Raw genomic sequence first — 24704 nt, 5'->3', positions numbered from 1 at the left:
TAGATATTTATTTATTTTTATGTATATTAAATGCTTAATTGTATTATTTTTACGTAAAAATATATAAACACCTAAAAATAATACAATTAAACATTTACTATACATAAAAATACATAAACATCTATATAAGAAAATTAAAAAAAATACATAAATACGCAAAAGTACATATAAATACATAATACATAAAAACATATAAAAACACACAAAGATATGTAAAATACTTAAAAAATACATATAAATACGTAAAACAATACGTCTATACATTTAAAATACATAAATATACAAAAACATCTATATAAAACAATTTTAAAAAATGCATAAATACGTAATACATAAAAAAATATGTAAAATACTTAAAAATAGATATAAATATTTAAAAAATACGTTTATACATTTAAAATACATAAACATATATATAAAAAGCTTTAGAAAATACATAAATATGTAAAAATACATAGAAATGCATATGAATACATAATACATAAAAAATAACACATAAAAATACATAAAAAAAATACGTAAAATGGTTAAAAATACATATAAATAAGTAAAAAAAATGCGTTTATACATTTAAAATACATAAAAATACGTAAATATATACATATAAAAACATAAAAAAAAATACACAAATACGTAAAAGTAGATATAGATATGTAAAAAATATGTTTATACATTATATAAATTTTTTGACAAAATCTGCAAAAAAAAAATCTCATTATTTTCGAAAAATTAACAATTTGGTCCCATGACCTACTGAACAGGTCAAAAAAGACTAAAGTGAATAAATTAGCCGATTTCTTGGGTTTTTCTATTCAAAATATGAAAAAATCAGAACTTTTTTATTCAAAAAATAAAATTTAGGAATTTATTAAAAATTTCCCCAAAATATTAGGACTTTTTTGGAGATATCCCAAGAAATACTTAAAAAGTTGTGATCGGGGACCATAAAATCCATGAGACCATAAAGCCTAAACTTAGCCGGTTATTCTTTTTAAATATTTAATAGTAAATATATAATTTTATTTAGTTTTTCGAGATTTACATAAAATGATAAAATATGACAAGTTTGTTACATTAAATTATCACAAAATACTTAGATTATATTTGATATACTAGCTGAAAAATTAGTTGTTAGCTGAAAAACTAACAGTTAAATAAAAAGTTAACTTATAACTGAAAAGCTAGCTGATAAAAAATAATGTTTGGTCAACTAATTAACTAAATGATATAAAAAATATTTAAAATAATATGTTTCTATAATTAATTTATGGGTATATTTGGAAAAGTTTAAAAAAACTTTTAAAAAGCTAGTCTAAGTAGTTTTTAAAAAAATTAGTTTAAAAACTACTTTTTAGATTGTCACGCATAACAACTTAAAAAAAAACTCAAAAAATAAATTAGCTTATCTGCTAGTTATAACGCACCAAATTAATGAATTAGTAAAACTAGCATCTTAAAGTTTTTTTATTAGCCTAAAGGAATTTGATAAACAATTTAATGGTAGTTTTATAATCGTACGGACAATATAAGTATACATATGTACAATACACCATATTTTGGTATTCATAATAATTCGAACAATCCTACAAAACAATGATTTGTTTACGTTCTTGTGCCTAACGTGATAACCATTGGATTATCCAATCAAATTATTTGTGTAAACCCACACGTATAATCAAATAAATTTTATAGAAAATGAATTTATAAATCCTAAAGCCTTCGACCTACACTTTAACCCTACATGTTAATATACCCGGATAAAGATAAAGAGACCAGAGAAAACTACTAAATTATTAAGCTGACACGGATAAAAATAAATATATAGTAAACTCAAAGAATACAAAAGTACATGTTGGCAATCAGAGATGCAGAGTCCAGAGGCAGCAACAGTGTGACAACAATGCTAGATTTACATGTTACGGTGGCTATATCCGGAGGCAGATGCAGTGGCAGTGGCGATAGTGGCGCTACATCTGTATGCGGTGGCGACAACTGCAATAGCGACAACTAGATATTGATTAGCGTCGCGAGGCAAGAACTGGTGCTTCAACGAGGACGATATAGCTTTTCAACGATGCCAGGTTCCAACAAATTTAAAATCGGAAGTAGCTGGGTTTCCAACAAGATTCAAAACTCCGACATCATTTTATTAGAGAGATTTTATTTGGGAGGAGAAAGGAAAAAAAATTGAGAAGGAAAACAATTGGACATGAAAGGCATCTTTGGCGACTACTAAAGAAGGTCGTCAGAAGTGGAGGTTGACAACAAAAGATTGTGGTCAGTAGTAGCAGCAGAAGGTTTAACCTAACGTTCTGATATCATGTTATATTATAATGTGCTTATCTGTCAAATGAGAATTATAAATACATAAATATAAAGAGAATACATAAACTTTAAGGTACCTTTTGGCAGAAGAACCGGGTGGAACAGAACTTGATAGGACAAGACAAATAATTTGTATGGCTTTTGGTAAGACATGACAGAACTGAACAAGTTATCTGAAACTGTTTGGTAACAATAGAACTGGACATAACAAGATGTAAAAATAACCATTCTACCCTTATGCAAAAAAATATTCATAATAACTCCATTTAACCTACACAACTTCAAAATAAACATTTTTTGTAAAAAAATTATTTAAAATTCTCATTAAAACAAGCTCTAATACCAAACTAGGTGGGGACCCCCGCGTTGCGGGGGTCGGATGCGACAATTTTTTCCATTGTTTATTTTTTATAAATGTCATTTGATCAACTATTGATAAACACACAATTCCCAAATACCCTGTAATCAAGAACACATAAATCGATTTTTTCTGACCAAAATACTAAAAAAATTAGATTTCAAAATAATCAAAATTTAAGCCGCAGCTTTCCATCTGACCATAGCAGCCTATTATTATGAAAAAATGCATAAAATATCCCTTAAGCAGCTTCATTAATAAAGTCATAAAATAAAATAATGCTTTGGTTTAATAAAACAGGTTGCACATCTTTTAATAAAACCTATTATTACGATCAAAAGTTTTACGGCAAAAAATTTCAATCAAAATAGGAAGGATTTTTTAAATTTGAAGTACAATGCTATTCACTGAATGTATAACCTAAAAATGGAAAACTCATCAAAATGACAATGCAAAAAACAGAAAAAGAAAAATAGGTACAACTTCAAAGTACATTGTTATTTAGGGCATTTTAGTACCAAAAATAAAAAATGTACTTAATGGCAATGTAGTTAGGTTTTTGGAAAAAAGAATCAAAAGAAAATGGAAAAAAATAGAAGAAAAACATGAAAAGTCAAAGTACGTTGCTATTTACTACAATTATACAAATGTGTCCTTGTCACATGCAATATAAAAGCAAACAATTATAAAAAATGAGTAGTTGTAATTGGAGGCAGATAACAAACAAAATGATAGTATTAGTTTAAAATTTAGAAAAAAATAAAAAAATGTTCCAACCTTGCAATTATAAATGTATAAATGAAAAGTTCATTGTTATTTAGAGCATATTACTCCTAAAAATGGAAAATGCACCTAATGCCAATGTAGTTAGGTTTTTGGAAAAGAAATATCAGAAGAAATTAAAAAAAAAAAGGAAAAAACTTTGTAACTTCATAGTACGTTGCTATTTACCACATTTACAAACTAAATATGGAAAAGTTTAATGTCATATAAGTGTCAAATATAGATCACATGTCTTATTTTCCAATTGATTATCAATGAAAAACAATAATTTTTAATTATAATAATGCCTAGTTTTTAATTTAATTATAGAACATATTTAAAAAAAAAAAGGGGGGGGAGGGGGAAGTTGTTAATTGAAAATTGGCCCCTAGCATAGTAGTTCAAGCTGCTCCCTTGAGAGTGCACATCCCTCAGATGTACAGGTTCGTGGAACCAGTGTTCTCGGCGCAATTGACAGTGGCAGCCACTGACAAACCAAGTGACATACGAAATTTGTTCCTAGCAGTACCTCCGCAACTTGAAAAACATGAATCACATATCAAAATTTGTTGATGTTTTCATAAACATAAGAAATTCGTTAAAAATACTATACAGATTTTTTTGACTTATGTACTGATACCTGAAAAACATGAATCACATTTCAAAAAAGTTAAGGACTCACAACTTCAATAAGCAACTGTATTTCCGAATCTACAAGTTGTATGTTCAGCTTTTGCAATACAGTTTTTAATTCTTCAATTGTAACAATGTCATTTTCATCAATGTCAATCTTTTTGAACATTTCTTTGATGTCTTCAACCGCATCATTGGATAAGAAATAAAAAATCACATGTATATCAAAAAGCATAAAAAACACAGGCCCATTAACTGTATTAATATATGTGTGTTTGTTACGAAAAGAAAATAAAGGGAAAGAGAAAAGCAAGCCAACCCTCAAGGCTTTTTTCTTGAATCGATAAACTTCCAGGTGTACCCACAAGTACATCAACTCCTCTCTAAAGGTCTCTCAATTGCAAAATAATGAATCAACTAATCAACTTAATAGTTATATAAACAAAAAAAATTACTGTGATATCCCTAAGTTGCAATTTCCTGTTGATTAATAGGGTATCTAAGATAAAAAAAAAACTACAATTTCTTCTGCCCCAATATGTCCATAACACATGTTGATCTGAATTATCATATTCAGGCATAACATCAAACACCTTGCAGAAGCAATTTTGTTTCATAAACTTCACAACAGCTGTCAATTTATCCAGTTTGATATAGCATTTGTCGTGGAAAAACAATAAAACCCTTTAGTAACTATGAAAAAAAGCTTACAATTCAAGCTTAAAATGGTCCGGTCCTGGTTAAATCTAATATATTGACTGTATTAATATATATGTGTCAATTTATCCAGTTTGATATAGCATAAACCGACACTATTCATAAAGATGGTCATCTTTAATATATACAAGTTTATAAATCACACTCCTACAACCTACAAACCTTTTGCATCATCATGTATTGAGATTCTGAAGATGGAAACTGAATTTTGATATTCTGTATGTACTGAAGTTAGATTTTGGAAGTATACATTGATTAGGGTCTGAAGGCACTAGTCTCATTTTGGTGATCTTTGATAAATCAAATGTCTCATTAGATTCTGAATCTGATTTTCTGATTCATCATCATCTTCATCACCTATATTAATCTAATATAATAATGAATCAAAGAACCTTCATTCATATCAAAACAGTTGTAACAACAAAGATAAACTTCATCTCCAAATACTCTAAAACACAACACAATACATTTCAATTAAATACTGAATACTTTAGTCATTTAGTGCAATCTAAGCATAATACATTTCACATCGAGATAAAATACACGCCAAAACAATATAAGTACAGTTGTCTTAGAGGTGTAATACCTGTGTATATATGCAGGGAGATGTAAATGCCTCAGGATCCCTAGACACCGCATGAAGAGACACCGACAAGAAATCAATAGCGTAGCCTTTTGTCCTCTCGGTATCGCTCAACCATATCAGCTGTCTTCAAAATTCGAACGAATCTTAGGGATCAAAATGAAGTTATTTACGTAAGCAAATGCAGAATTGTCAGAAGAGTTGGAAATTTACTTGGTAGAGATGTAGGGCGTGGCAAAGATAGTTCAAATCAGTTACGTACCTGGAGCAATAATCCCTAAATCGCTGGTTGCGGATCGATGGGAAGTCAAAGGCGATAGACAAAATCTAACCAATTGTGCAATAAATGGACGGAAAATTCATCTGATCATCTAAAATTAAAACTGAATATGAAGGTAATGGCATAGAAAGAAACGAAAATAGGGTTGAAGTTCATTACATGAACCGATTGTAGACGTGGGTCCTATCTAGGGCTCGAATGCGTGAAGACATCGGTGCTGTGTAGGAGTTGGAAGCGGTGAGTGTGAAGATGATAATAGGCGTCTACCTCTTCGGTTTATCGGAATCCAGAAAGGGGAATTGATAAGAGAATGGTTTGAAGGAATCTGGGTTCTAAGATAGTGTTACAAAGAACAGAAATAGATGGGAAGCGAGAGATGAGAAATGGCTGAGGAGATAAAGTAGAGTAGAGAGAACATACCTGGAAGCCGACATTGATAACTGTGGAGCAGTCTCCGAGTTGGCTCGATGGAGACGGTGGCGAAGTGGCAGGGGTGAGCGTTAGTAAAGACATTGGAGCGGGAGGGAAGATAACGCGACGGAGGGTGCGAAGCAGGGAGAAGTGAGAGGCGGTGAAAGTTAGATGGATCAAGACCAGTCTGATTGTGAGCAGCGGCGTATAGGGCGGTAGTGGTGAGAGGTTTTTGGGTCTTAACTGTGACCAGTCTGATGTTGAAGACCGATGAGTCGGTGGGTGGGAGTAGAAGATGTAGATAAGTGGTAGGAGAGTCGTTGAAAGTTAGATGGAGCAAAACCTAAGACGACGATGTTTCGTTGGAAGCCACCGATCGGAGTAGAGAAGATATGGAGCAAACTGAGACGACGATGTTTCATTGGAAGCCACCGATCGGAGTAGAGAAGATGTGGAAGTAAGATAACGGCGGTCGGTTTATTCGCAGCCGATGAAGCAGAAGAGGATAGGGACGAAAAGGGTAGATAGCTAAGGAAGATAATGTGAGCGGAAGAATCGAGGAGGAAACCCCGTAACCCCTATGGTAACCCGAGGAACATTACCAAGCTATTCCACATCGGTAACAAATTCAGGGTTTTTGTAAACTTCAAACAAACTCGTATGATTGAAGAAGACAACTTCATGGTCTTCAACTCTTTATGTATAGTTTTTAACTCTGTGAGGTCATTCGTTGAAGATGTAATAGCCCTAGTCATTTTTTGGATTTCCTCGGATACAGTAGCTAACCCCATTTGGGTGGGACTAATTTTTATATGAATAGTCCCATTGGACTTGGTAAAAAATAAAGTTGTTCCGGTTCTACTTGCGCCAAACGACTTCTAAAAAATTATAGTTTTGTTCTATTCCATTTTGTTCTCCCCACCAAACAGGGCCTAAGGGTTTTATGTCTAAACCCTAACCCTACCCAATTATCAACTAATTTGATCAATATTACTTCGTATTTCACCTATATAATGAGAATTACAATATATATATATATATATATATATATATATATATATATATATATATATACTACCTAATAAATAAATAAAAAACTTATGCCACATGTCATTTTTTTAGATTATCAGTTAAAATTTTTGTCCTTTATTCTCAGGTTGACATGCGGCAGTCTCACAAAATTTTTTCTAATAATTCAGTTTTTATATAACATCCCAAAATCAAGGAAAATTTTTCATTTTAAACCAATCCAAAAACCACAATATAGCACAAAATCATACTTTTGCAGAAGTTATAAAACAAGAATATTTCCAAAATCTTAATCTCAAAAATCCAGGATCATGTGCACGATCAAGTTTTTGGTTTGCCCTTATCCTCTTAAGCACTTAAAACTATAGCAATCAAAATGTAAGACAAAGCGTAGTGAGTTTCCCCAAAATACCCCACACAACAGAACATATACAATCATGCATGTTGGGTCCACAATCATCGGACTTGATTACCCTCGCGTCCACAGTCCTCATACTGTATTACCCTTTGGCCCACAGTCATCGGACTGGATTGCCTTGGACCAATCAGTCATTGGACTAGAATGCCCTGGTCTGTTGGCTTACGCACATAGCAATAAAGCCTCGACTCAAACCGCACTATGTCGACATATGCAACATGTAACACCCCGAATCCAAGATATAATTTTCAAAAGCTTTATATTCTTTTTACTGAGGGAACTCGACGAGTTGGAGGACCCAACTCGTCGTGTCGAACCCTGTTGGCACGTGTGGTTTATGACTCCTACTCGGCGAGTCGGAGGACCCCGAATCGACGAGTAGGGGTTGTGCATGGAAACCCTAATTTTTAGGGTTTGCACCATATTTAAAGGACCTTAAGTCCTTTCCTCCAGTTGTAACATCCATAAAAATCAAGCCAAATTTAAACTTTTTAAAACATTTCAAAACCAATAATTATTACAAAACTTGTTTTCAAAATAGTTTAGTGTCAGAGTATCCCAAAAATAAATCATGAAACATAAGGAGGTGTACGATCACGACTTCGCCTTCACGCGATCATCAGAAGTACCTATAACAAAATCAACAACTGTAAGCCCGAAACTTAGTGAGTTCCCCCAAAATACCAACACCATACATATATAACCATATCATATAAACAAACACAACATGCATAATGAGCCATCAGTCTGACTGGATCGCCTCACAGGCCATTAGTCTATCTGGACCGCTCTCCGAGCCATCGACACGTCTGGACCACCTCTCAAGGCCTTCAGTCTATCCAAACCGCTCGTCGGGCCTTTGACCTGACTAGTATGCCCTAACCAGGTCTGCAGTCTATCTGGTCCGCCCTGGGTATCTTGGCCTACAGCACAAAGCAGAACCTGCCTCAACCTAATCCCTCAAACCAACAATCATGTGCACATAAATATCATATGCTAGCTAGCAAGTACAGATAGTCATATAGATCTAGCAGATCACTAACATGGCAACCATCCTATAACCAAGGTACATATCTAACCGATTATTAACTTATCAACCATCCTATAACCAGGATACTGATCTAACAGATCACTAACATATCATAATCCTATAACCAGGATACCGATCTAACAGATCACTAACATAGCATAATCATATAAACAGGATACCGATCTAACAGATCACTAGCATAGCAACCATCCTATAACCAGGATACAAGTCATAAAGGTCTGGCGTTGGTGCCTTAGACCTTGTTGATATAGTGAGAAGAACTCACCTCACACTACTAAAGTCCCGCAGACAAAACCCTAGCTATTGGATGATAGATTCCCGAACTGTCAACATCAAAACAACACCCAATTAATAATTGGGCTCCAATACATAACCATAAGTCCATGCTTGGGGTAAAAGACTACTTTACCCCCAACCTAGCTTGATTCAAGCCCAATGCCCAAAATCATACTCCAATGGCCCAAAAGTCAATCAATGGACCAAAGCCCAACATATGGCCCAATTTTCCAAATTGGGCCCAAACCCTTCACATGGGCCTTACCTTAAGGCCCAACCATCTATTTCGGTCCAAACACTTGGCATTCCAATGGTCCAATATCTCATAATCATCAAGGCCCAGGTCCCTCACATAGGCCTTAGCGTAAAGCCCATCCAAATATTTTTGTCCATTTACTTGTTATTGGATAGTCCATCAATAGCCCAATCACCAAAGCCCAATAGAAAGGCCCAACTCAAGGCCCAAGCAAAATTAGGGTTTTCACATAAAATGACAACTAGGGTTAAGTGTTTCTTACTTAACCCATTAAGGACTTAATCCATTAATTTCATCACTATACTAGGTCAAACATACAACGTGGTCGGGATTAATTCATGATTCCAAGCCAATGGTCCAAACTTGCGGGTCCCGACAATTCCAAATTAACAAACTCCAAATTAGGGTTATCTAAACCCTAATTAGGGTTTCCAACCCAATCGCGTGCCCATTAGTCAAATGGTCAGGTTTTTACGTCAATTATGCTTCATTAGGTCAATTAGGGTTAAATAAGTTTGGTACCACCCATTACCACCCCGGGTAGTGGCGCTCAACGGCGGCTCGCGGCGGCGGCCACTACTTCGTGGTGGTTGTTATGATTTTAGGATAAATGTGTCCAAGCATCTAAACTAACAATCCAAACACACAATGCACACCGCCACCCAACATGGCGGCTGGTGACAGCAGCCACCACCTCATGGTGGTGGTTATGGGTTTTTCCTTGATTATTTTGGCCGTATAATACATTTTACATTGCAATATCCGAATAATACACACACACGTAAAATAACACACACACACAACCGCTCTATAGCGGTAGGCGGTGGTCGAAGGTGCTAGCCACCACCTTAAGGTGGTGGTGGTGGCTCTCTTGGAATTTATGGTCATGCATCACACACCCACACACTTCTATTCTTAAATGAGTCCATCCACCCACTTGGTGGCGTACGGCGGTGGCAACGACACGGAAGAGCGGGCAGCAACGGAGTTGACGACGGCAGCCACCATGGTTGGCCGCCATGGTGGTTCTTCACGGGGTTTTTCTGGCCAAACGAGCTTCCACAGTCGAACACCAACCACAATACACACGATCAGAACACAACGAGCTGCTATAATTGATTCATGGCAGTGGGCGACGACGGAGTAACGACGAATGGTGGGCAGCAGCAGCGGCTATCGGTGGCAGTTGACGTTGGGACGCATCAATATGAGAGATTGGAGAAGGGAACGAACAGGAAGCATGGCGAACAACAACGTCATAAGCAACCCCGCACCTCCGATCTTCCCGGCTTACTCACGTCGGCAGTACAGCAGCGTGCAAACTCGACTTCGAGTTTCCAGCTACGTCGGCGATCTTCCGTTTACCCACGACATCTGGAAACAAGGTTGTAGTGGTGGTGCTCAAACTCGACTAGGCAGTGGCGTCCAGTGATGGGGGATACAAGGTTGGTGGCGCCGGAGGGAGGGAGGTATAAGGGTGGCGGTTGGTGTATGATATTAGGGTTAGGGATGCATGTGGGTTATGATGTATATATATGGAGGCTAATGAGGGTGATGGGTTCAAAACGTGTCCATCTTCAAACATTTGCATATATTACACGTTTGGTCCCTCTACATAAGAAATCTTTTCAACTTAAGTCCTAAAAATTACCATGCAGCCCCTGCTTAACAAATTCTTTTCAAATTAGGTACATAATTTGCCCTTTTAGCCCGATTTATCCAAAATCCTTTCATATTAAGTTCAAATGATAGCAAACACCCCCTGACTACTGAGAATCTTTAAAAAATAAGTCCTAAAGTTACACTTTTTAACCCCCGAAACTCTAAATCATGTTATTTGACTCCCCGAAACCAACACCCAGATAAATATTATGGATTTTAGGGCTACAATTCATTCACTAATTTTATCTGTTTATTTATTTAACAAACAGGATGTTACAACTCTCCCCTACTTAAATTAGATTTCGTCCTCGAAATCATTCCTTACCATCCCTTACACGACCGATGGCTTGAACGACATGGCCATAATCCCGTGCAATCCCGTGCAATCCCAGCCTTCCCAAGGCAATCAAAACCAAGCCTCACAGGGTTCTAAAACCTGAAGATAAATGAATTCCTTGCAATCTTATCACATATTCTAAATCCTAAATCTGCACTCTCGAGATTGTATGGCTCCCTGACAGACCGTCGATACTGAATCATTGCCGAATTTATTTCTCTTAACTCCCAACTGGCTACTCAACTTCTGATAACTTGAGGTTCTTACTAGAAGACAGAGTCACAAACCAAATTTCCCTGCAGTACACTTATATTTGGCAGAAAACTCATCCGGGATACTGAATTCCTGCCCGGTTGCTGAACCAACGAGCGATCTTACAGTCGCTCCACGCGATTCCCGAAGGAAGCTTCGACTAGCAATAATTGCCCTAGCTATATCGCCACTCATGGCTCCATCAATCCTACCGGTCCATCCAACCGTAATAGTTTGGAAACCTTTCACCACCGAATCTAATGCGAAAGTTGAATGCTACCAAAATAACAATAGTCTTACATCATGCCCGGTCTCCAACGACCTTCCGTTTCCTGATTCCAATCATGTTGTGGTCTACCCACAATCTTGCGAACTAGCCCACCCTAACCTAATCATCTGAAGGAATTCGTGAATGCTACGGTTACCCCCGCAGTCTTACAACATGTTCGTCATAACACAAACGTAGTCTGATACCTTACCCTCAATCTATCAATCCAAAAACCCGCAAAGTCAATCACACACTCGATCGAAGACCCGAACCGAACTCAATTCATGAATAGAACCCCATCTTGATTCCCCAAATTCTGCTATCAAGTGCCAAGCAGATGCAATTCACATGCTGGGAAATTTTACCGAAATCCAAACTCACACAACCCTCAAACCAAACAGCCACTTGGGCCTCCTTTCTCCCTGATGGGGATGCGAAACTTATCCTAGTTTCAAACTGCTCATTCTTCTGTATCCTGGGATAATTCTCCCCCACACAGATTCGACCAAGTCTTCACAATACATGAAAATTGGAGAATTCCCATTCCTTTTCACTTTTCAACGATCCTTCTGATGACCACCAACTCTTTCCGACTAGTGCTCCCTTACTAGCCAATCACAAATGATCACACACTTCTAAGAACTAGACGAACACTTCCTGAATCCCAGTGAAACCGGCAGTCCCTAATGCCTGAATGATCCCACACTCAAACCTCGCAAACCTAAAGATAGATAGTCCGACTAATACCTCAGCAACGAGCTACTTCCCATTGGCGCTTTCATCCGCCAATCAATAACGGTTACTAAAACCAATGAATCCTGACAATGCTGAATAACCATCCTGTGGGACCCTGTCCATAGACCTCCCACATAATACCCCTCTTCCCAATGTGATCCAAACAAATCTCCCACTCTCGGGATCTAGAAATCATATCATTCAGAGTCTCGCACCCTGACTCACTCACCAACTCAGTCATCCACAACTGAACTGCAGTAGCTGAAGCAACCTTTGCCCTAAACCGGGCTACAAACTACTCCCAATACATAGTCTCCAATCCCGAAAGCACAATAGATCGCTCAATCCATCCCGACCTCCCGATACAAGAGATCCAAGGCGAATTGGATCTTAGCTCTTATGGGTAGGGACGGTAATCGCTTACGCCTTGCAAGATACTCATGTCACATTTACCCACCCGTGCTCACCAACACTGAAATACTATCGTCAACCCCTGCGACCAACTGACCCGAGCTGAAAATACAACCTAACCTAGGGGTCATAAGCCTGCTTACTCCTTTGAACTTAGAAAACTGAAAGGGCACAACCCTTGCCCTCGAAAACAAGATTCCAATCCATCAATCAACCCTTCTACTTCCAGCTGCAAAACTCAAGCTGATCATAATCATCACTCCCTTCCTGATCCCCACGACTCGCACCTCAACCTCGAACAAAAACCCCAAGCCACAAATCCAGAACTCTTATGCCAGCCTCTCCCGCTCAACCCACAGAATGTAAGAAGTAAGGAACGTCTCCCTAATCCCAAGTAATTGCATCCCTCCGCTCATCAGAATATGTCCCAGTAACAAGTCCCGATACTAGAAAGCTCGACCAGCTCCTCCCCCTGCCACCGTTACAGTTGTTGAAGCTGTTGCGGCAACCGTCTCAAGAATGGCTACATAGCGCTCGTCAAAGTACTCAACCATGACAACCTTAATAGACCTAAACATCTCTGGAATCTGACCCCAGGCAATCTCCCTGACACAATCCTCTGACAATACTGGCTTATCCTGGCTGCCTGCTCCCAATCCTGACCCGGATCCGGTCTCAAGACGTCTCGTAACCACCATTCTGATAATACACCAGAGAGATCTCGGATAATCCATATAATAACAGGGAACCAATTTCCCAACTATACCCTAGGGGTTATGACTTCCTTGCTACGCGTATGGGTCATGTGCTTTTAGTAGTACGGGCCCATATTGCCTTCCACACCTACCTATATTTGTCTCAAGTATCATCACCACGCCCTAATAATATACATAAACAAAGCGAGCACTCAATCCTCACTCCTAGAGGAATGCTAAATATCTCATAACTGGCCTACCAGCCTCGCACAACCCACCCATGAAACTTTTACCAACCCTGCAGCACTCGTGTATGCTAGTCATACATAACACTGGATCCTATAGACAGTCGAATACCCGGTCCTACTCTAAGCCCAAAACCAGACAAGGAACAGGAAATAAAGCTAAACCAAATATTCTTAGGTTATAGAATCTTAGTTATGTACAACTATTATGCATACACTAAGCAACTACAATAATTATGTCAATTTCATGTAAGGAAAACCCTAGGCTATCACATATAATCAGGAAATTCTATCATGCAACTCCTGAAGATCCCTAGCCTAGTACTAGCATGCTGTTCTAACATATCACAAAATCAAATAATCCGTAAGGTATTTTGGGGTCTATTCGCAAGTTCTGGCTGATCGTACACTTACATCCTCCTTTACATTTTAAAACCATTTGAAAAATCATTTTAAAATTTTGTCCTTAGTTTGAGACTGGAGACACACGAGTTTTTACTCAAATCCACTCAAACCAAGGCTCTGATACCAACATGTAACATCCATAAAAATCAAACCAAATTTAAACTTTTTAAAACATTTCAAAACCAATAATTATTACAAAACTTGTTTTCAAAATAGTTTAGTGTCAGATTATCCCATAATCAAATCATGAAACATAAGGAGGTATACGATCACGCCTTCGCCTTCTCGTGATCATCAAAGTACCTTAAACAAAATCAACAACTGTAAGCCCAAAGCTTAGTGAGTCCCCCCAAAATACCAACGACATACAGATAAAACCATATCATATAAAAAACTAAAACATGCATAATGAGCCATCAGTCTAAATGGACCGCCCCACAGGCCATCAGTCTATCGGGACCGCTCTCCAAGCCATCGACACGTCTGGACCGCCTCTCAAGGCCTTCAGCCTATCCAGACCGCTCACCGGGACTTCGGCCTGACTAGTATGCCTTAATCGGGTCTGCATTCTATCCGGTCCGCCCTGGGTATCTTGGCCTACAACACAAAGCAGGACCTACCTCAACCTAATCCCTCAAACCAACAATCATGTGAACATAAATATCATATGCTAGCTAGAAAGTACAGATAGTCATATAGATCTAGCAAATCACTAACATGGAAACCATCCTATAACCAGGGTACAAATCTAACCGATTATTAACATAACAATCATCCTATAACCAGGATATTGATCTAACAGATAACTAACATAGCATAATCCTATAACCAGGATACTGATCTAATAGATCACTAACATAGCATAATCATATAAACCAGGATACCGATCTAACAGATCACTAGCACAACAACCATCCTATAACCAGGATACAAGTCATAAAAGGGTCGGCCTTGGTGCCTTAGACCCTATTGATATAGTGAAAAGAACTCACCTAACACTGCTGAAGTCCCGCAGACAAAACCCTAGCTGTTAGATGACAGATTCCCGAACTGTCAACATCAAAATAACACCCAATTAATAATTGGGTTCCAACACATAACTATAAGTCCATGCTTGGGGTAAAAGAATACTTTATCCCCACCCTATCTTGATTCAAGCAAAAGGCCCAAACTCCCACTCCAAAGGCCTAAAAGTCAATTAATGGACCAAAGCCCAACATATGGCCCAATTTTCCAAATTGGTCCCAAACCGTTCACATGGGCCTTACCTTAAGGACCAACCATCTATTCTGGTCCAAACACTTGGCATTCCAATGGTCCAATATCTCATACTCATCAAGGCCCAATTATGGCCCATTTATGGCCTAATTTTCCAAATTGGCCTCAAGTTCCTTACATGGGCCTTACCCTAAAGCCCATCCAAATATTTTTAGTCCATTTACTTGTTCTTGGATAGCCCAATCACCAAATCCCAATAGAAAGGCCCAAGTCAAGGCCCAAGCAAAATTAGGGTTTTCACATAAAATGACGATTAGGGTTAAGTGTTTCTTACTTAACCCATTAAGGATTTAATCCATTAAGTCCATCACTCTACTAGGTCAAACATACAACACGGTCGAGATTAATTCATGATTTCAATCCAATGGTCAAAACTTGCGGGTTCCGACAATTCCAAATTAACAAATTCAAAAATTAGGTTTTTCTAAACCCTAATTAGGGTTTCCAACCCAATCGCGTGTCGATTAGTCAAATGGTTAGGTTTTAAGGTCAATTAGGGATTCATTAGGTCAATTAGGGTTAAATAAGTCGGGCACCAACCACTACCACCTCGGGTAGTGTCGGTCAACGGCGACAGCCACCGCTTCGTGGTGGTTGTTATGATTTTAGGCTAAATGTGTCCAAACATCTAAACTAACAATCCAAACATACAACGCACACCGCCACCCAACACGACGGCTAGTGGCGGCAGAGGGCGGCAACCATCACCTCACGGTGGTGGTTATGGGGTTTTCCTTGATTATTCCGGTCGTATAATTCATTTTACATCGCAATATCCGAATAAAACACACACATAAAATAACACACAGAGACACACATACATCCGCCCTATGGTGGCAAGCGGTGGTCGGAGGTGCTAGCCACCACCTCACGGTGGTGGTGGTGGATCTCTTGCGATTTCCGGTCATGCATCACACACCAACACTCTTCTATTTGTAAATGAGTCTTGCCACCCACCTGGTGGTGTACGACGGCGGCAGTGGCACGGAAGAGCAGACAACAGTGGAGTTGACGGTGGCAGCCACCATGGTGGTTCTTTACGGGTTTTTTTCTGGCCAAACAAGCTTCCACAGTCGAACAACAACCACAACACGTACACACGCACGATCAGAACACACTGAGTTGCTGCAACTGATTCATGGCGGTTGGCGACGGCTGAGTGACAGCGAATGGCTGGCAGCAGCAGGGGCTATCGGCGAAAGTTAACATTAGGACGCATCAACATGAGATATGGGAGAAGGGAACGAACAGGAACCTTGGCGAACAACAACATTATAAGCAACCCTGCACCTCCAATCTTCACAGCTAACTCACGTCAGCAATACAACAATGTGCAAAGTCGACTTCGGGTTTCCAGCTTCATTGGTGATCTTCCATTTATCCACGACATCCGATAACAAGGTTGTAGTGGTGGTGCTCGAACTCGACTAGGCGGCGGCGGCCGGTGATGGGAGATACAAGGTTGGCGGCGCCGGAGGGAGGGAGGCATAAAGGTGGTGGTTGGTGTATGATATTAGGGTTAAGGTTAGGGATGCATGTGGGTTATGATGTGTGTGTATATATATATATATATATATATATATATATATATATATATATATATATATGTGTGTGTGTGTGTGTGTGTGTGTGGAGGCTAATGAGGGTGACGGGTTCAACCCGTGTCCATCTTCAAACATTTGCATATATTACACGTTTGGTCCCTCTACATAAGAAATCTTTTCAACTTAAGTCCTAAAAATTACCATGCAGCCCCTGCTTGACAAATTCTTTTCAACTTAGGTACATAATTTACTCTTTTAGCCCCAACCATCCAAAATCCTTTCATATTTAGTCCAAATGATACCAAACACCCCCTGAGTACTGAAAATCTTTACAAAATAAGTCCCAAAATTACACTTTAACCCCCGAAACTCTAAATCATGTCATTTGACTCCCCGAAACCAACACCCTGATAAATATTATGGATTTTAGGGCTACAATTTATTCACCAATTCTATCTATTTATTTATTTAACAAACAGGATGTTAGACCAGCCACCCTTACCACTTTTGATGGCCAGAAGGAACCCTAATTAGTCTAAGCTTTGTTCTTGAGTGTTTGTAAGACTTAAAGAGTGCTCTCGGTGCATTTTGTGAAGGAGGCTTGAAATCTAAGGAGCTTGGAGCAAAGAGGAGCTCGTGGATCTGACTCTATTTCGTCTTGGCATCATCTAGAAGGTAACAAGTCATTACATTGGCTTATCTTTAGCTAGATCTATTTATGCGTTGGTTTAGATCCATTTGTAGCATATTTGTGAGTCATTTCAGGTATTAGGCATGATCTGAAGTTGTAACTTCAAATCTGGACTCCTCTTGGTCCCTATTGTCATAAAGTTATCAGATGTAGCAAGCATTGTCCCTTCTCTTTGGGTTAAACCTTTCCCTTAGCTTGGTTTTGGCACTTAGGACCATGCATGTACGTAAAGTGTGCAACTTTACGTGGAATCTATGCCTTAGGAAGCTAGATCTACAATTTGGAGCTTCGGGGTAGCTTAAAAACGTCTAAATGGGAAATGGACTGAAGGGACTTGACGAGTTGCATGCTCAACTTGACGAGTCCGATGAAGATTGGCCGTTGTTGGTTTTTGCATGGACTCGACGAGTCAGTGAGACGACTCGACGAGTCAGTTAGGGTTTTCTCGACTTTTGGACATGCATGGACTCGACGGGTTGTCTGGAAATTCGGCGAGTCAACTAGGGTTTTCACGATTTCTTGAGTTCAAGAAGGACTCGACAAGTCGGGTCAACATGGACAGTTGACCTTGACCGCCGACTTTAACTTTGGCCAAGGGTTGACCAGTTTGACTTCTGGGGTTATTTTAGTAATTTGGGAATTTATGGAAGTTGTTCTTGGTGGATGTAGGTGTTGGAGTTAGAACGGTATTTGGAGGAGTTTGACATTATCATTACGAGCTATTTGTGAGGTGAGTTCTCCTCACTATACTAACAGGATCGAAGGAACCAACGCCGACCCTTTTAGAATTTGTATCCGGGTTTATTGCATGATATGCTTATTGATTTACATCATGGTAGTTAGGGTGGTGATATGTTTAGTGACCTGGTTAGGTCGGTATCCTGATATATAAGATAATGCTATGTTAGTGACCGGTTAGGTCTATATCCTGGTTATTGGATGTTGTTATGGTTAGTGATATGTTAAATCGATTTGAATGTTATATATGCTAGCGTATGATATTTATGTGCACGTGATGGTTTGATTTGGGGGTTGGGTTGAGGCGGTCCTGCTTTGTGCTGAAGGCCAACATACCTAGGGCAGACCGGATAGACTACAGGCCCGGGAGGGCATACTAGTCAGGCCGAAGGCCCGACGAGCAGTCCGGATAGGCTGAAGGCCCTACGAGGCGATCCAGACGTGCTGAAGGCTTGAAGAGTGGTCCAAATAGGCTGAAGGCCCTGCAAGGCGGTCTAGTCAGGCTGAAGGCTCATTATGCATACTGTTTGTTTATATGATGTGATTATGATTGTATGACGTTGGTATTTTGGGGGAACTCACTAAGATTCGAGCTTACAATTGTTGATTTTGTTTCACGTACTTCTGATGATCGAGGGAAGGTGAAGGCGTGATCGTACACCTCTTTATGTTTTTCATGATTTGATTATGTGATACTCTGACACTATACTATTTTGAAAACAAGTTTTGTAATAATCATTGGTTTTGAAATGTTTTAAAAAGTTCGAATTTGACATGATTTTTATGGATGTTATAGAACAGATAAAACATATAACAGTAAATAAAATAATCATGCAAATCTAACATATCACCACAACACAACAACATCCTATATACTATGATACATAACCTAGTGGGTCGGCATTGGTGTCTTCGACCCACAAGTATAGTGAGGAAAACTCATCTCAATATCCGAAAGACAGCTGATTTGAATGATGCTCTAAGTACTGGCTCTATAGTCACTTGTACAACATACATGGACCAAGCCTTAATCTACTACTCAAAATATCCCAAATGACCTAAAGTCAAACTTGGTCAAAGTTAACGGTCAATGGTCAAAAGTCAAAAGTCAACTTTAGCCGGTCGCCACACTGTGGCTGCTAAACGACAAAACTGACGGGTTTCTACCTAGTCGCCACGTTCTGGGGGACTGGTCTAGGCAAATTAATCCATTAAGCCATTTTCCTATGACTCGAAGAGCTCCAAAGCCCATATATGTCCCTTCTCATGCTTTTGATGGATAAAGTTTCCAAATTTATCCATCAAGACACCTCTACTAACCAAGATCCCAAACCTTAATTCCTTAAGGATGGCTAAATACATCAAGACACTCATTAAGCACCCAATCCATATAGTTTCACATCAAATTATTCCAGAATGATTTCTTATTCCTAATAAGCCCTAGGAATCGTTGCATAATGGACATGCATGTCCCTTCTATTTTAGGTCAAAACATGGAAATAAAGGCTTAAACTTGAGCATGGAACCAAAAACTACATAGATCCTTAGATCTCAAACATATGACACTAGAATAATCCCATGGATACATAAAGTTGCCAACTTTATGAGATCCAACCATCTAAATTCTCACACCATGAAGATTTAGGGACAAAACTGCTAGATGTAAAGATAAATAACATAAAGGTTGGATCTTGGGGACTTATAATGGTCAAGAAACGTGCTCAAGGTTGGTGAGAAGATTTGCTTGCTGGAACCAAGCTTAAAGATGTCTTATTCTTCTTCAAAATATCACTAAAACACAGAAGAACTTAAAGATTAGCAATGAAGGTTAGGGCTTCCTTTTTAGAGATTGAGGGAGAGTGAATGAGGTTGAGGGTGGGCAACCCTAGCCATAACATTCTCTTAAATAGGGGCTCAAACCCCAGATTAGGGTTTGTCATTAAACAACGGCCACACTGTGGCGATATATGCCACGTCGTGGCGCCAACTTAAGGGTCATGAGAACTCTTTCCTTGGCTACGCTGTGGGATTCCATCACCACCCCATGGCCACCAGAAATCTTACTTTAATTTATTAAAATTACTTAAAAAAGAACATACTCAAAACTTGGCGTTACATTTTAAAATTCAAATAAATCAAGATGTGTATTGGATTTAAAATTTAAAGTTTGAAATATGGTACATGGTAATTGATTTGAAATAAACTATATTTCTATTTTTATCATATTTTAGTATTGTATTATTATTATTATTATTATTATATATATATATATATATATATATATATATATATTATATTTTATCAATGTAGTTTGATTTTCTAAGTTGTCAACTTGTTTAATACCTAAGACTCTAAACTAGTATATATATACACACACACACACACACACACACACACACACACACACACACACACACACAGAGATGAATCATTCTCAGCCATACATTTTTTTGCCGCAAAACAATTAGGCGTACCGACGGAAATTGATAACGGATACACATGTGTTTCCAACCAAACATGTTTCCTTAAACTATACTAATCATTATCTTAATATACACGAAAACATATTTTGTTTTTGTTTTTATTTTTATTTTTAGAAAGCTATTTTTATCGAAAAATTATTTTAAATATATCAAAATTCATAATTTTTAATTTTCTATAAATAGACATCCATATTGATATAGTTTTAAGACAAAATAAAAAATTTATTTTTTTTAGACTTTCAACTCTCGTTATTCATAAATGAATAAAAATTCATCATATCTTTATTACAATAAATTCGTTATTCGCTTATTAATAAAACGTATGTTTAACTTTGTTTATAGTTTGAGTATCGTTCATATATAAATATAACACGTAATAAAATATTCTTACTTAAAATATATTTTTTACATCATCTTTCGTCATATATTATATTTATATAAGAATAAAACGTATATTAGTTGTTGTCATATTTTATATTCATATATGAATAAAACATTTATCAGATTTTTGTTACAATTAATTTGCTATTTGTATATGAATAAGTAGTATAAATGATACTTAAACTGTAAAAATAAATTAATCATATTTTTTTTATTCATAAGTGAATAACGAATGTAATGTAGTACAAATCTGATGCATTTTTATTCACTTATGAATAACCATAGCAAAAATTATAAAAAATAATAAAATTTTAAATTTATCTAAAAACTATAGCAATATGGATGTCTATTTATAGAGAAAAAAAATTATGAATTTTGATATATTTAAAATCATTTTTTGATAAAAATAGCTCCTTAAAAATTTAAAAAACAAAAAAAAAAAAACTATGTTTTTGCATATATTAAGGTAATGATTAACATAGTTTAAGGAAATATGTTTTGTTGGAAAACAAATGTGTATTTTTTTTCCCATTTCCGCCGGTACGATGAAAGTTTTTGAGGCAAAAATAAATGAGTGGATGAGAATGATTCCCTCATTCTCAACATCATTTATTTTCTCAATTTATCTCTCTCTCTCTCTCTCTCTCTGTGTGTGTCTATATATATATATATATATATATATATATATATATATATATATATATATATAAGTTCAATAGAGAACCATAATTATCAGTTCTTCAAGGAATCAAATCTTTTTTTCAATTTCTAGAACTTATTCTTTATCGAAAAAAAATCTAAAAATATCTAAATTCATATATTAACATTGTGAATGTGAAAAATATTTTTCGGATTCACCGTGTGAATCCGGATTCACGTTGTAAATTTTCAAAGATTCACATTGTGAATTTGACGTAAAAAAAATCGAATTTTATATCATTGGAAAATGATAAAAAGTAATGAATTCATGTATTTTTTTTTTAATAAAAATTAAGTTCTAAAAGTTGAAAAAAAGATTTTTCGTTGGTCCTTGGTTAATTATGGTTCTCTATTGAACCTCACCATATATATATATATATATATATATATATATATATATATATATATATATATATATATATATATATATATATATATAGGGTTAGGTTATTTTGCTTTCACTATCTATCTATATATATATATATATATATATATATATATATATATATATATAGGGTTAGGTTATTTTGCTTTCACTATCTATTGTGTGCATGTATGATTGATTCTGGACCAATCATTTTAGTTATTTTAATAAAGTAATTAATGCATATTACATGTTGAAGATATAATGGATATTAATTACTTTCTTAAAATAACTAAAATGATTGGTCCAAAATCAGTCATACATGCACACAATAGATAGTGAAAACATTTGAACCTAACACTCTCTCTCTCTCTCTCTCTCTCTCTCTCTCTCTCTCTCTATATATATATATATATATATATATATATATATATATATATATATATATATATATATATATATACACTTAAACCCTAAAATAATTTGATCAATAATAGATCCTATTTCACCTATATTTTTCTAAAGACATGTGATGCTTATACCTTGGTTATAAATATTATCATAAGATGAAATTAGTTTTTATTTATTGAACTCGTCTAAATTTGAAGCCTGCATATGAATACAAGGTAGCAAAAAAGTCATGATTTGACCTAATTGTTCTTTTACCAAATGATGCATTATATATTAATCAACAAAATGCTAACGTCTTTTTGACTTGATTTATGATAAGAAAACACTTACATAATACTAAATCGTGCAAGACATTAAGTAAAACTAATTTAAAAATAAAGGGATCTAAAAGCATGCTAATTTGTCCACCGTTAACGACAAGAGAATAATTATTTAATATATAAACAAGACAATTTGATGAGATTTAACAGTAATGTAAAAGAAACAAAGGAGAAGTCAACTTTATATGATTTAGGAATTTAAATATATATATTTTTATATTAAATGTCATGGTAGTATAAAAAAACCTTTTATTATCATCGGCGATACTTGCACCATTGGTTGAATGTGATAGTGATGTTGAATGCAAATTAAAATTATTAAAGCTAGTGAAGTAATAACTTCAAAACATGAGTTGTTTCTACATATAGTTAAAAAGTTTCGAATATAAAAAATGGAATATCGAGATTAATAGATGTATATTACTATAAATCAAAGTAAACTACAAAATATATCAAATGCAACAAATGAAACTTCATACGCACAATGATATCCTTATTTCAATTTGACGAGTTTCTTTCCAATTTCCAACTTCATTATCATTTATCACACATTAATGAAAGAATTTTTTATAAGGTTTTGGGGTGCGGGAGTGGTGACTTCCACCTTGATGTGATTGTGGTGAACACATCCCTTCCCCCAATAAAAAGAATTACACTCTTCTCTTCTCGTCCATGGCTACTTTGTTGAGGATGTCATCTATGAATCGTATGTTTATCAATTTCAAACGTAGGTTTCGAATGCACAAACATTTATTCATACGTATAGTTGATGATTTTGATTTGGGGATTCTGTTTTTTCCAATTAAAATTTGATGCAAGAGGTAAAAGAGTTTTACTCCCCTAAAAAATACACAACCACAATTCGTTAATTAGGATACGGGTCCGCATCTGATTTATAGGATGAGAATTTAAAAATGTATATATAGACCATACAGGAAAGTATTTATAACTTTTATAAAGGTGTCATTAGGTTTTACGGTCTACGATATTACATAAGTCTACGTTCAATACATACGGAGATTATTTGCAACGTATGCAAACACACACGACTTTCCTAAAATGCCAGAAAACAATTACTATCTCTATTGGCCCTAAGAAAATTGCTCTAATGCATGGCGGGGTCAATACATGTGAGGTGATCATGAACACTTGGCAGTAATTCTAGAAGCAATGGTTTCGCAAGCTCTATGGATTTGACATGCATTATTTGATGTTTCCATATGCAATAGTGGCATCAACGTTCTTGATTAATCGTTGATATTCAACGACATCTATCATGAAGCTACACAAGAATATCAGTTTGAAGTGAATAAAACATCATACAAGCATGAGTATTGTAACACCCGTGTTCTAGTATGGTTTAGCTTTTATTCTCAAGGCTAAAGATGGAACAAGGATTCCCACAACGTGGCATTAAATAAATGGCACGTGTAATTTTATTGAGCATCCATGGCATGGCCAAGAGTTGCCACGGCGTGGCAGCTGTTATGGCCCAAGCCCATTATTCTTTTAGGGCTCCTTTCATATTTAAACCTCTCTAAGCCCATTTTAGGGCTCATTATCACCCTCCAAGCTCTCTTTCACCTCAAAAAACCCTAGCCTCCATCCCTTGTTTGATTCTTGAGCTTTTTGGAGCTTTCTTAGCTTGGAGAAAAGGAGAAGAACGAGATCAATGTGCTCTATTGT

General features: G+C 36.6%; 1 long non-coding RNA gene across 6 annotated transcripts; it reads right to left on the bottom strand.

The window, feature by feature from the left end:
• Positions 1-1670: 1670 nt before the first annotated feature.
• On the bottom strand, positions 1671-6832 carry LOC145054686 (uncharacterized). Of its 6 annotated transcripts, none has more exons than XR_013684882.1 (3): positions 5382-6784; positions 2403-3982; positions 1671-1992 (listed from the first exon to the last, which is right to left on the bottom strand). It is a non-coding gene; the product is annotated as an uncharacterized LOC145054686 (long non-coding RNA). The 6 variants fall into 6 exon arrangements; XR_013684880.1 differs by adding an exon at positions 4086-4258 and having other exon boundaries at positions 1671-3982; positions 5382-6766; XR_013684881.1 differs by adding an exon at positions 4128-4258 and having other exon boundaries at positions 1671-3982; positions 5382-6765.
• Positions 6833-24704: the final 17872 nt, after the last annotated feature.

Source organism: Lactuca serriola, chromosome 5 (assembly GCF_051521515.1).
Source record: "Lactuca serriola cultivar US96UC23 chromosome 5, Lser_US96UC23_V15, whole genome shotgun sequence".
In the NCBI taxonomy this organism is placed as follows: domain Eukaryota; kingdom Viridiplantae; phylum Streptophyta; class Magnoliopsida; order Asterales; family Asteraceae; genus Lactuca; species Lactuca serriola.
This window is presented reverse-complemented; position numbering and strand designations above follow the sequence as displayed.